The sequence below is a fragment of the Episyrphus balteatus genome, chromosome 1 (assembly GCF_945859705.1).
Source record: "Episyrphus balteatus chromosome 1, idEpiBalt1.1, whole genome shotgun sequence".
NCBI lineage: Eukaryota > Metazoa > Arthropoda > Insecta > Diptera > Syrphidae > Episyrphus > Episyrphus balteatus.
Window position 1 is genome coordinate 84,778,357 of NC_079134.1, and position 12,683 is coordinate 84,791,039.

General features: G+C 28.8%; 1 protein-coding gene across 4 annotated transcripts in view; it reads right to left on the minus strand.

The window, feature by feature from the left end:
- The window catches only part of LOC129906898 (uncharacterized), a 255,944-nt gene extending 244,917 nt beyond the window's left edge, over window positions 1-11,027 (minus strand). For 2 of the 4 annotated variants that reach the window (XM_055982893.1, XM_055982891.1), the window contains exon 1: window positions 10,313-11,027. The gene's annotated coding sequence lies outside the window, so the exon portion shown is untranslated. Of the gene's footprint in view, window positions 1-9,845 lie in introns of all 4 variants that reach the window. The other 2 variants (XM_055982894.1, XM_055982892.1) reach the window with 1 other exon arrangement.
- Window positions 11,028-12,683: the final 1,656 nt, after the last annotated feature.

Below are 12,683 nucleotides of genomic sequence, written 5' to 3' on the forward strand. Positions count from 1 at the left end.
TATCTGGCTCCGTTTAGGCGGGAATGGCAATTTTTTTAAAAAATGACTTCAAATAATAAAAAAAATATTAAAATACAATGGCAACACTTACAGTTATGAATGATAGCTTTTTCAAAAGCTAGAACTGTACACTTTATTCTAATTTTGAAGTAAAGTTATTTCAATCAATTGTTTTTGAAATAATCGATTAAAAATAAAAAATTGGGAAAAAAAAGTTTAAAAAACACATTAAATACTGTCTTTGTCAAGATTGTGCATTACAATACAAAAAATGGCTGATAAAATAAAGCGTACCAATTGATTCCTTATCAAATACTGAAGTTCATATGTTTTAATGCTTTCTAATTTTTGAGAAAATTGAAAAATAAAAAAATTCTTTTTATCAGATTATAATTTTTATGCCTGTTTTTGATATTTTTGCCACCATCAAAAAACATATCCGATATTCAATATTATAAGGCGCTGCATCAACAACAACCTCATTAAAAAATATGGATAGTTATCAAAATAAAATTTCGTGGAACCAGAAGGATGATCTCGAGTAGGTCTGATAGGTGTTTACTATTTTTCTTCTGTAATGTCGTTTTATATTTGCGAGATTTACGGCCATATTATTCACTAGTTTAAAAAATACATCTGGATATAAAGAAATTGAAATGTCAAATATAAATTCAAATCCATAATATTCACTATCTCACAGAGAAAAAAATAGTCACTTTTAACTATTTTTTAACTTTTTTCATAGTTAAATTTATTTATTTATTTATTTATTTGTTATGCATGCGTTTTAAGATACAATATCTTATAAGCTAATACAAGCATTTATTTGTTAATTAATCATAGTAAATATACAATTGGAAATATAATAAGGTGAAAAAGCTTCAAAGTTAATTTGTTTGAAATTCAAATTTTTAAGATACATATAAAAATAATATTTTTTTTTTTCATTAAACAGAAATTAATATATAGTGCATAATGATTAATTATTATTCATTTATTCTTTAATTATAAGAAAAAAATTACAAGAAAAAAATTATATTCTGCTGATTTTACTGCAAGGAAAGGTGTATTTGCAATTCGTTTTTTAAAGACTTTAAAGTTCTTATAGTCCTTAATCTACATGGAAGGTTATTCCATAGTCGCGTTGCATGGACGGAAAATTGTCGTTCGGATGTTAAACAAGTGAAACGAAACTGTAAGATTTGTTGAGTTCTAATTGATGAGGACGGTTGTATCCTGGAGAATATGTAGGAAGGCTGATGAGTTAGCATAGTCCGAAATAGTAAGATTAGTGTTCTATAGCGGATAAGGTTATCGAACGACATCTTATATACAGGGTGTCCCACAGTCACCGCCCCAAACGAAAACCATGGATTCCTGAGGTCATTTTAAGTCGAAAAACTTAAGAGGTAATTTTCTCGTTTTCGAGTTACCACGGTTTTTATGGTTTTTGCTCTCTTGTCTTTTAAGTGGCCTTATCTTTGCCAAACTACGTTTTATTTGAAAGGTTTTTTTTACAACCAATCAAAAATTTATTACAGTTTTAGTTTGTCTCAAAACATTTTTTTCTGCGGACAACCGTTTCTCCACAATTTTGCATCAAACGCAATTTTCTTCGTTTTTTAAGTTGTTTTTTACACTTTCATATCATTTAAGTCAAAAAAACACGTTAATGAGTATTAATTTTTTGTGCTTTTTATTAAAGCCCAGTTTATTTTCATAAAGAAAATAAGTTTTATTTCATAAAAAAGGCTACTGAAAGTAATTAAAAAAAAATAAACAAACTGAGTGAATTAAAAAAAAAAAATAATTTTTAAATAAAAAATTAATTTAATTGAATTAAAAACTTTTTCTGAGCTATAGTGGTTAAGAAAAGAACAAATAGATAAAGCTCAGAAAAAGTTTTAATTCATTTAAACTAATTTTGTATTTAAAAATTATTTTTTTTTAATTCACTCAGTTTGTTTATTTTTTTAAATTACTTTCAGTAGCCTTTTTTATGAAATAAAACTTATTTTTTTAGTGAAAATAAACTGGGTTTTGATAAAAAGGACAAAAAATTAATACTCATTAACGTGTTTTTTTGACTTAAATGATATGAAAGTGTAAAAAACAAATTAAAAAAAACGAAGAAAATTGTGTTTGATGCAAAATTGTGGAGAAACGGTTGTCCGCAGAAACAAAAAGTTCTTAGACAAACTAAAACTGTAATAAATTCTTGATTGGTTGTAAAAAAAATCTTTCGAATAAAACGTAGTTTGGCAAAGATAAGGCCAGTTAAAGGACAAGAGAGCAAAAATCATAAAAACCGTGGTAACTCGAAAACGGGACGAAAACGAGAAAATTACCTCTTAAGTTTTTTGACTTAAAATTACCTCAGGAATCCCTGGTTTTCATTTGGGGCGGTGACTGTGGGCCACCCTATATAGACTTGGAGAAGGAAGAAAAATGATCAAATCTTCTAAGACCATATATGTATCTAGCAATACTGTTAAAGGCCACATTAAGTTTTCTTCTAGTTGTTTGATCGGAGTTGCAGGAAATTTCTCATCCTTACAAAAGTATAAGTATGATCATAGTTTTTGCCAACATAAGTCTTGTTTTAGGTGGCGTGTAATAATGTGTTGGCCATAGTCGGCGGAGTACTCCATATACTTTCCCAATGGCAATATTTGCGTTAAAAACGGTAAAAGTATGGGCAATATCGCCTTTAAGAAAACTGGATGCATCTCATCAATACCACAGCGTTTGACCTTATTGAAATAAAACTTTCTACGACGTCAGTACTATCAACCCTTGCGAAATTGAACGCGCTTATATTGTTATTTTGGGTATATTGAGATGAAGTTACTGGTAAGCAAGGAAATGGTAAAACCGTGAATTTTTTATTAAGTTCATTGACATTCAGATCTTCTGGGAAACATGACTTTTTATTTTTTGCTATACCAACCTCGCGAAGATTATTCCATAGCTGTCGGCCGCCGAGAGATGGATTCAATTTTCCCGAAAGGATTTTTGTTTTTAAATGCCGGATTTTACTAACGACAGTGTTTCGTAGCGTACGATAATTTTGCCGAAATATCTCCAATCTATACTTTTTCCAGTTATTGTAAGCACGATTTCTAAGCTGCATTAATTAAGAATTTCCTGGGTAAACCAGGGCCTATTGTCATGTTTACGTGTGCATCTACGCACAGGAACGTGAGTATTAAATATAGAAAGTGTTTGGGCGTTCATAAACTCTATTTGATCGTTAGGGGAGGGCAAATTAAAAATTTGGTTCCAATCAATAGAGCGCAGATTTAGTTCAAGAGAATCGTATTCAATATATTTGAAATCCCTGTATTCAAAAGTTATATCTTCAAACTCGAAAACAAAGTCAAAAGCCATAAAAATGAGATCGTGTTTCGAAAAACCTGGTGCAGAGAGCTGATTCTGAAATAAAACCTTACGTAAATCTCTCAAAAAAAAGACATCTAAGAGTGTACTTGAAAAATCACTAAAGTGTGTTGCAACGGTAGTATTTATAGGGAATAGGTTAAAAGTTCTCATTTCATCCACTAAGCCAGGAAAAGATTACTATTGAAATCACCACTTATTAAAATCTGTGATGATAGAACAGATATCTCTTCCATGTTGCCGTTGTTTTTTAATAATTTTTTTTTTATTTTAAGTATTTTTTTTAGAAAATTGCCCCTCCCGCCAAAACGGGGGGACATTGATCCCCCTCCCATAGTAAACAATGATTGTATTTAACAACTGTACAAAATCTCATTATCAGTTCTTGGTGCTTAAGTTATCGTACTTTCCCCTCAAATGTTTCTGTTTTACTTGAGTAAAACTAAAAATGCGAAAAAAGATAGATTAAAATGGCCATACTTCGGTTAATTTTCAATGAAAAAATTTATTGAGCACATTTGAAGGAAATTTAATCTTATTTTTTTCTTTGGAGCAGCAATGTTTATGTCTATATCAACCCAAAAAAATGTAGAACTAAAAAAACAAAAAAACACAAAAAATCGATTTTTTTGATATTTTTTTATGATTGTTTCGACAATTGTGGTATGGAAATTTTTTTTTTCAATTTTTAAAAAACATTATTCCAGTAGGAAATTTAATTCTCTACAAAAAGTTTTATATGCAATATATCAAAATTTTGCTTGGTTTACGACGTATATCGAAAAAACCAAAAAGGGGGGTTTTGCACCCTTATCTAAAGTTTCCACCCTCTCATTTAATAGCACTCCGTGGTTTTATCTTTTTTTATAACCCATTCAACGCTTCCTGCAATAAAAACCCGTGAACGTCTTAGTTCCTTTATAAACTACATAATCAATAACCTATTTTTGAAATAATCGAATTCAAAGTCAAAAACTGTGAAAAAAGTTTAAAAACGTACTTGTATACTATTTTTCTTAAGACTTTGGACTCTAATACATAATTTATTGATAAAGTAAACTGCCTTAATTGATTCCTGATCAATCACTGAAAACCATATGTTTCTATGTCTTATAGTTTTTGTGAAAATTGAAAAACACGAAAACTACTACTACACAGAGGAATAGGGAGACGACTGCAGAGCCAGGCATCGTGGGTTCGAGCCCAACGGTCGGCTTCGAAGTTTTTTCTTAATCGCCAGCTTAACTGAAACCACCTGTGCCATAACAGCAGACAATTTTCAACTATGTCTCCCCATCTGTGCCACGTAATTCAATGTTATATGTTCTTCTCTCGTTCTTTCTCTCTTTGTCTTTCTGTGTTGTATAAATGTCATGTGTTGTATCCAGCGTTGCCAACCAGTCAAAATTATGCCTCACTTGAAAAAAAATTATGCCTTTTCAAATAAATTATGCCTCAATTTAAATTTCTTAGTTTATGCTTAAAAATTATATACAAAAATTACACAAGTACACAAAACGAAATGTTTATTTAATCAATTTATACATTAAGGGCCAATTTTTCAATAGTCAGATAAACCTCAGATAGAGATTATTCCTAGGAATAAAATTTTTTTTATTGAAATTTATTCTTCTGATAGTCTTACTGACGATTGAAAAGGCAACTTATTTGTCACGTAACGGAAACTTTTTTTCTTCGAAAAGAATATTTCAAGACATTGCTTCATATAATTGGAAGAAATTAGCGGCCAATTTTTTTCACCAATAAAAAATATTAGCCTATTTGCAAGCGTCTTAGACCTTTTTACAGCAACAAAATTAGATTCTTTTCTAGTAAAAGTGATTAGTGTGAGCAAAATTCTTCGAAAAATTAAACACTACCAAGAGCTAAATGGTAAAAAAAAATTGTGTATATAAAATTTCGAACAACTTTTATTTAAAAGATATAGAAAATATAAGTTTTTAGTCTTTTTATCAAAATATTTAAAAAATTATAAGAAAGTTTTAAAATATAAATCAAGAGTAGAAAGAAAAAAATTATGCCTTTTTGGCAAAAAATAAGCCTCAATGCCTTAGCTAATAAAATTATGCCTTAAAGGCATAATTATGCCTCAGTTGGCATCGCTGGTTGTATCATCCAAATGGACTAAGATTCCCAAGCTGCAGTGTTTCTGGTCCGTAGATTTATCTTCGGATTAGTTGAATATGTAATGTAATGTGATTTTTTCGATAAATTTGTCATTAGGTACATTGCCACCATTAAAAAGGTATTTTATATTTTATTAGAGTAAGTTGAGAGCTTTGTGTACCTCCAAAAAACTCGCAAAAAGGCAAGTTGGTAAGCCTCTTTCTTTCTGGAACAAGGTTTAATGGACCGATGAAAGTCCTTTTGGATTCCATAAATCACCAAGAGTAAATTTTTCTCGGTAGCGCACAGTGTGTCTCCCCTTATGATAAATCAATTTTTTTTTATTAAAAATTAATATTTTTGCTATTAATATATAATTTAGAAGTGTCAACTCATATGAAAACATATTTATCTTAGAAAATAACCCAGGTTATGTATTCAAAATAAGCTCCGAAACATGAGTTCCTCGGAAATTGAAAATATTTTGAGGAATTTATGGGAATCTTTGAGAGTGAATATTTCACGTTTGGTAATTGTTTGAAAAATTTTGTTAATGTTATTTTGTTTATTTGAGTGTTGTTGTAAAACGTATAACAAAAAAAAAATTAAATTTATAAAATTATACATATATGAGTTATTAAAATTTCTTTGATAAATGGCAAAAAAAAAAAATTAATTTTTAAACTTAATTTAAAAAAAAAACATATAAAATCATATCGATAATTTTTTTATATTATTTTGCCTTAGGCCTATACTTAATATTGGCAAAGTTTGGTCTGCTTCTGTTTGCGATTACCAGAGATATTCACATTTATGTGCTACGAGTCAAGTACTCAAAATAATGCATTTTTTGAGAAACATCTTCAAGGGGATCACAAAAATGAAAAAATCGATATTTTTAATAATTTTTAGCCATACACAAGTAACAAAAAGCTGTTTATGTAATTCAAAATATTTTAAATATTGTTTTCATCAAGAAAAAAATTATATTTTTCTGCATACTAAATTTTTAATGTAATTACTTGACCCGGCCACGCTCTACTGTGTATTATAGCGTATTTACCAACCTCGCCGATATAAGAATTTAAGAAAATGCATATAAAACGTTATTTCAAAATTTGAAAGCGGTTGACAAAAAACTATTCGAGATTTGCTATGAAACGCAAATAAACATACGATTTTTTTGTATAGAGAATATAAACAAAACAAGTTGACTTCAACTTAAGATTTCCAAAGTAGAAAAAAGATATTGAAAAGATTTAAAATAAATCACCACGTTCAAGAACATAACCTCAAAACTGTTAAAAAACGACATTTCAGATTTTCTAACGGGAATATTTCAAAAACGTGATATGATAGAATTTTTCTGACTTCGAATTCGAGTTCAGCACACCAAAAACCTTACGAAAAGTATATTTTTGTTTATATATAAAAAAATTAATTTTGCTCACAAGTGGCTTCTTCAATAAATGTTAATTTCATAAATTATACTAAAAAAAAAGTAATAGGTTGTTTAATTTGTTAATTTGTAATTTGTAATTTTTTTTTTCTATTCCTGCCATAAAAACACAAAAAAAGATATTAAAACTCCAAAAACTTAGCTGCAAGTATTTATGATAAACTTTTGTATGAGCAATTTCCAGTATTCAAGAAAAGCTGTCTTTTACAAAAATTGTCGGAAGTAATTTTGGCAAAAACTCGAGAACGTCTTTACCGATTTGGCTGATTTTTGTTTTGTTTTCCTCATTTTAATGCTGTTTTCATATTCATATTCAGAAAAATTAAAAAAAAAGAAGAAAATTAAGAAGAATAAAGAAAAATTATATCGAAATTTTCGTTTTGTTCGAATTTTTGTCAAATGGGAGCTTGAGCTTGATACCTTCTATTTTCAATATTTATGGTAAAAGTAAATCACTCTGATGGTATTTTTAATCTACAAAAATAACTGTATCCAAACTGTAGCCAAACTAATTCATATTGAAATTCTTTATTTATTGAAACATTAAATTAATTTGTTTGCATAGTATTTTTATTATTTTGTTGCATATACAGGGTGTCTAGAAAATAATAGATCAAATGAAACTTAATATTTCTCAGAATTTGGTAGCTTTTTTAGCCCAAATCCTTACGGTTTTCGATTAAATATGCAGTTCTTGTGAAATTTGCCTACTTTGCAACAATATTTTGCTTCCTCTGCCCATAATTGATTTTTTTTTTAAATTCTTTCAATAAAACATTGCTTAATAATAAGAAACAATTAATTAATAAAAATATTTTTTATTTCATAAGCCATTTTTCTGCAAATTAATTAACAGTTTCAAGTTTCGTAAAAACTCAATTTCTTACTTTTATTTCAGAGCAACAAGACGAAAAATTTGTATTGTGTGACTCTGGTTTATTATTTTTGAAACTTATCCCGGTATTGCAGTTTTTAAAAAAGTATAAAAGTTTCCAAAGTTGAAGTTAGATCCAAAAATATTACAGTTTGAACTAAAAAAACAGGTTTTTTCAGAGCAAAAAACCCTTGTATTCATCATAACTTTTTTCCTATAATTTAAGTCGAATAAAGTGCTTTAGCAAAAATTTAGACCTTTCAATTACCTACATTTTATAGCTTAACAGTTTTTTTGTACAAGTACAATGCACGGTTCTTGCAATATAGCTCATAAAACTCGAGTTAGACTCACAGGTTATGAAAATTGTATTTTTGCTCCCAACACTACAAAAGCAAATCTTAGGAGGGGAAAGGGTGATTATCTATTGTTTTGGTTTACCATGAACCCAAAAAGTGCAAATTAAACCCAAGCATAAAAAATATTTTTATTTTTGTCGACCTGTGTTATGAACGAAATGAAATAAAAATTTGTTTAACAATTTTTTAGCTTTATTGAGGTTGAAAAAATGTATTAGGTACATAGAAGGGCAAGCATGCAGCAAAGCGATTTCCAGCAAAAAATTAAAAACTCATATATGGTTTAGTATGCATTCAAGGTATGTTTTTAAAGTATGTTTCTATTACATTGGAATTTCCTTATTCGTGGAATATATTCAAACCTTCCATTTTCTACACGTACACAATACGTCTTCAGTCTGCAAATTTGACATATTGGCGTTTTTGTTTGCCATTCAAGGATATGGTCGATGTTTTCAGTTCTGGACTGGGCTGGACTTCCGTGACTTGTATAACTCCCTCAGCTTTGTTTTGTTGCATCTCTGCTTTGATCACCTGACAAAGTTTTTTACAGATTTGCATACGTGCTCCAAGATGGCTTGTTTGATGTTAAAAAGAGCCAGAATGTGAAGCTAGATCGTCATCACTTCGAAAGCCATCACCATCACCAGTTACAGCATTGACACACTTATTTTTTCCATAAAAAGTCTTCGAATTCATTTTACAAAAAAAAAAAAAAAATCCCACCAAAATCAGTAATGTACCTAGGTCACCAACGCCTGATAACCCATATATGGTGTTTTGGAAAAAACTCAAAATAAAAGCCAAAATTATTATAAAAACAAAAACCAAACTTCGTAAACATATAAAAGTATGATAAAAACATACAAAACTTATTTTTAATTGGATGCAACTTACTTGTTTATTATAAAAGAACACTTGAAAAGTACACACTTTTATTCACTGATTTGCACTTTACACATGCTCTTGAAACAATGAGTTTATTTCAGAATCACGACTCTCTTCCTGATAATAAAAACCGGCTAATTATAAAAAAACAGACATATAGTTTAACTAAAGTTTTTCCTTTTTGACATTTGGTGCAATATAACGGGAATAAATCGATATGAAAACAATAAACCATATATGGGTTAATATGCGGTAGAGGGTCCGGGGTTTCATTTCCAGTTCCATTATTTTAGGGTTTGATCCGGGATTCAAAGTGAATTGCGCCAAAGTATGCTTGTCTTTTTTGTGCGTAATTTTTTATTTTTTATGCACCCATGGTAGATTCTACTCATTTCTCGTACTCTTCTCTTGTGTATAATTATTATTGGTTAGTACATAGTTTGACGCAAACAACTCAGTTCTCCATTGATTTGTTTAACATGTAACGGGAATGTTAACATGTAACAATCGATACCCTAATTTCAATGTTTATTTGCGAAATTTTTCCAATTTTTTTATGAGTGTGAGCCTAAACATGTTCAACAGTTTGATACATGATTAAAATAATTATGCAAAACGTATAACTTTACTTTACCAAAATTAAAAATAATGCTGGTCAAAATACTTTTGCCACTCAAAAAATAGCACTTATGATACAAAAAAAGCTGCCTGAAAGCCACATTTCAGTCATATTACTTACTTTGACCACCATGAGATTCACCATAACATACTTAATAAAGATAATTATGCCAACGACTGTATTTAATTTTTGAAAATACAATATTTTACAACTAAAGCATTGGCGAGTTAAATATTCTTTAAAAAAAAACACATTTAAATGAATGAACACCTGATTCATATTCTTCTCATTCAAGTTCTGTTTCTTTATTTATTACAGCCTGGATATTCTGGATAAACTATTTTGTCTCGCCCGTCTATTCTACTCCTTAGCCGGAAAAATAAAGAAACACACTGAATAATTGATTTTTCGTATATTAAATAAAGCATCTCTTTTTTCACGAGCAACATCTAAATTTATCCTAATTATGTCATATTTACATGGTTTTTTCCCTGGTTTTCTATTGATCTTGTAATTGATGGGCGTTGACAAAAATTAATTTCATAAAAACAATTGAAAATGTGTTTTTTCAGTATGTGGTGACTTACGTTTTTTCCTTTTTTCGCAAAACAGTATTGTTGAAAATTTTTATCCTACAGGTTTACATTATGATCTTAATGAGCTAATATCTTTGGAAATTGATTACTAATTTTATGTTGAAATTACTTAGATTGCACTATTTTTTTTTATATAAGAAAAGTAAGAGTACATCATCATATACAGAATCGAGCACTATTTAGCCAAATTTATCAAATTCATTTGCACATTTAAATCAAAGCATACAATATTTTCTTGAATGCGTAGGTAAATCACAAAATATACAAATAAAAAAAAAGAAGTTCGAATAGACAAATTCTGCGAGCGCTTTTGTTGCTACCATAATATTTTTACAAATTCTTACAAAAATATGTTTGCATGTTGTATATTGGCATATATTTCTGAGTTTTATATATATAGGTATAAGAGTGCTATATATAAAATAATTTATCCCTGACACACGTTTATTTGTTGATTTAATTCAGCGTGAGACGCAAAAGGCCGAGTGAACAAGACTGAGTGCCTTAAACAAAATATTATTTTGTAGACACTTTTCGAAAATGGGAAAATTAATAACAAGTTATTATAATGTCCATTGAAAATAAAATTTTCTGTTGCAATTTCTCGTATTAAAACGCAAACATTAGGAAATATGAAAGAAAAGGAATAAAAGAATTATGAATACTCTTTGTTTGACGACAAGACTAATATGTACATATATGTATAATAATGTACAATTTGATTTTCGTAACAGGCCGACAAAATTTTTTTTAAGGAATACGAATTTTCGGTACCTATTTGAACGAAAACTGCAGCAGGAAATTGATACATATTAGATTAGATTAGTATTTTTTTAAGCATTTTTCAGCAGAGGAATTTGTAGCTTACGCAAAAACTTTTAAATTTCAAATTTTTTTATTGCAACAATGACATAACAACATTGGAATCGCAACATTTGAGGGCCCTTAGTTACTTTTTTAATATTTTCCGCAAATTCTTTAACTGTGCCTAAACGAATATGAAAATGCACTTGTACATAGGTATTATTATAACATTGAAATGTCAGAAAGTTTAGCCCGAATTTTATATATTGGGTAGGAAAGGATTATCGGGCGAGCTACTGGTGGCTAGAATAGCACGTAATTGTAAGTGTTGCCGTTGATTTTTAATAATTTTGTTTAATATTCTTAGCCAATTTCTTGGAAAATTTCTCAAACAGGGCGAAAATGACAAATCTACAAATATATCTGCATATATGCTCAGCTCCAGCTATCGCATTTACATATCTAATGCAAATTACTCTGTATAGCAACAATAACCCATGACTGCAGCTTTATACAAACGAAGTTTGAAAATTCAATAATTAAAAATAGTCATAATATACTATAGAAAAAGTTATGGCCCTGTAAAGAACACTGTGCAAGTTTTTTCAAAAAAAATTTTGAGACAAGTGTGTTGTTGGCTGTTCCCTCATATTTCGGACTTGAGAAATCGATTGGCATCATTAGTTTTTTGATTTATCGGTACGACTTCGAACAAATTTTTTTTCGGAAGTGTTTTCAATAATTTTAAGCATTTTGCCCGGTTTAAAATCGTTTTATCTGCAAATTACAGATCCAATTTTGATAATTTCTGTTCTTAAACGTTTGCAATGAAAAATACTTGAAAAACCATGTGTTAAAAATTACCGGTGTTGCCGTTTTGTTTATTTTTTTAATTAAAAATAAATGAAAATAAGTTATAATAATATATATTTATATATTAAAATTTAAAATTTAGTTCTCAAGATATCGATGAGAAACAGTTCGCAACTCTTTTTCCGTAATGGTGGCCAAATGGAGGAACTTTAAACCATGGTTGTCAACATTTTCGGACCCGATTATAGCATTTTGAGAAAAATATATACATATTTCAATAAGTTAGAGAAGATGAACAAAAAACAACAATTTATCGGTAGAGTGTATGTGTATAATATACATACACTCTACAGTCTACACATACATTGCATTTATGTCGTATTGTCTGGAGAGCTTTGTCATCTTTCGAAGTCAAAATATTTCCAAAATTTTGGAATACATATTTAGTAGTAAATAAAATATAGTTTTCTTAAACTATAGTTTTTTCATTTGAATAGTTTTCTTAAACGATAGTTTTTTCATTTGAATAATTTTCTTAAACGATAGTTTTGTCATTTGAATAGTTTTCTTAAAATATTTCATTTGAATAGTTTTCTTAATCGATAGTTTTTTCATTCAAATAGTTTTCTTAAACGATAGTTTTTTCATTTGAATCGTTTTTTAATACGATAGTTTTTTCATTCAAATAGTTTTCTTAAACGATAGTTTTTTCATTTGAATAGTTTTGTTATACGATAGTTTTTAT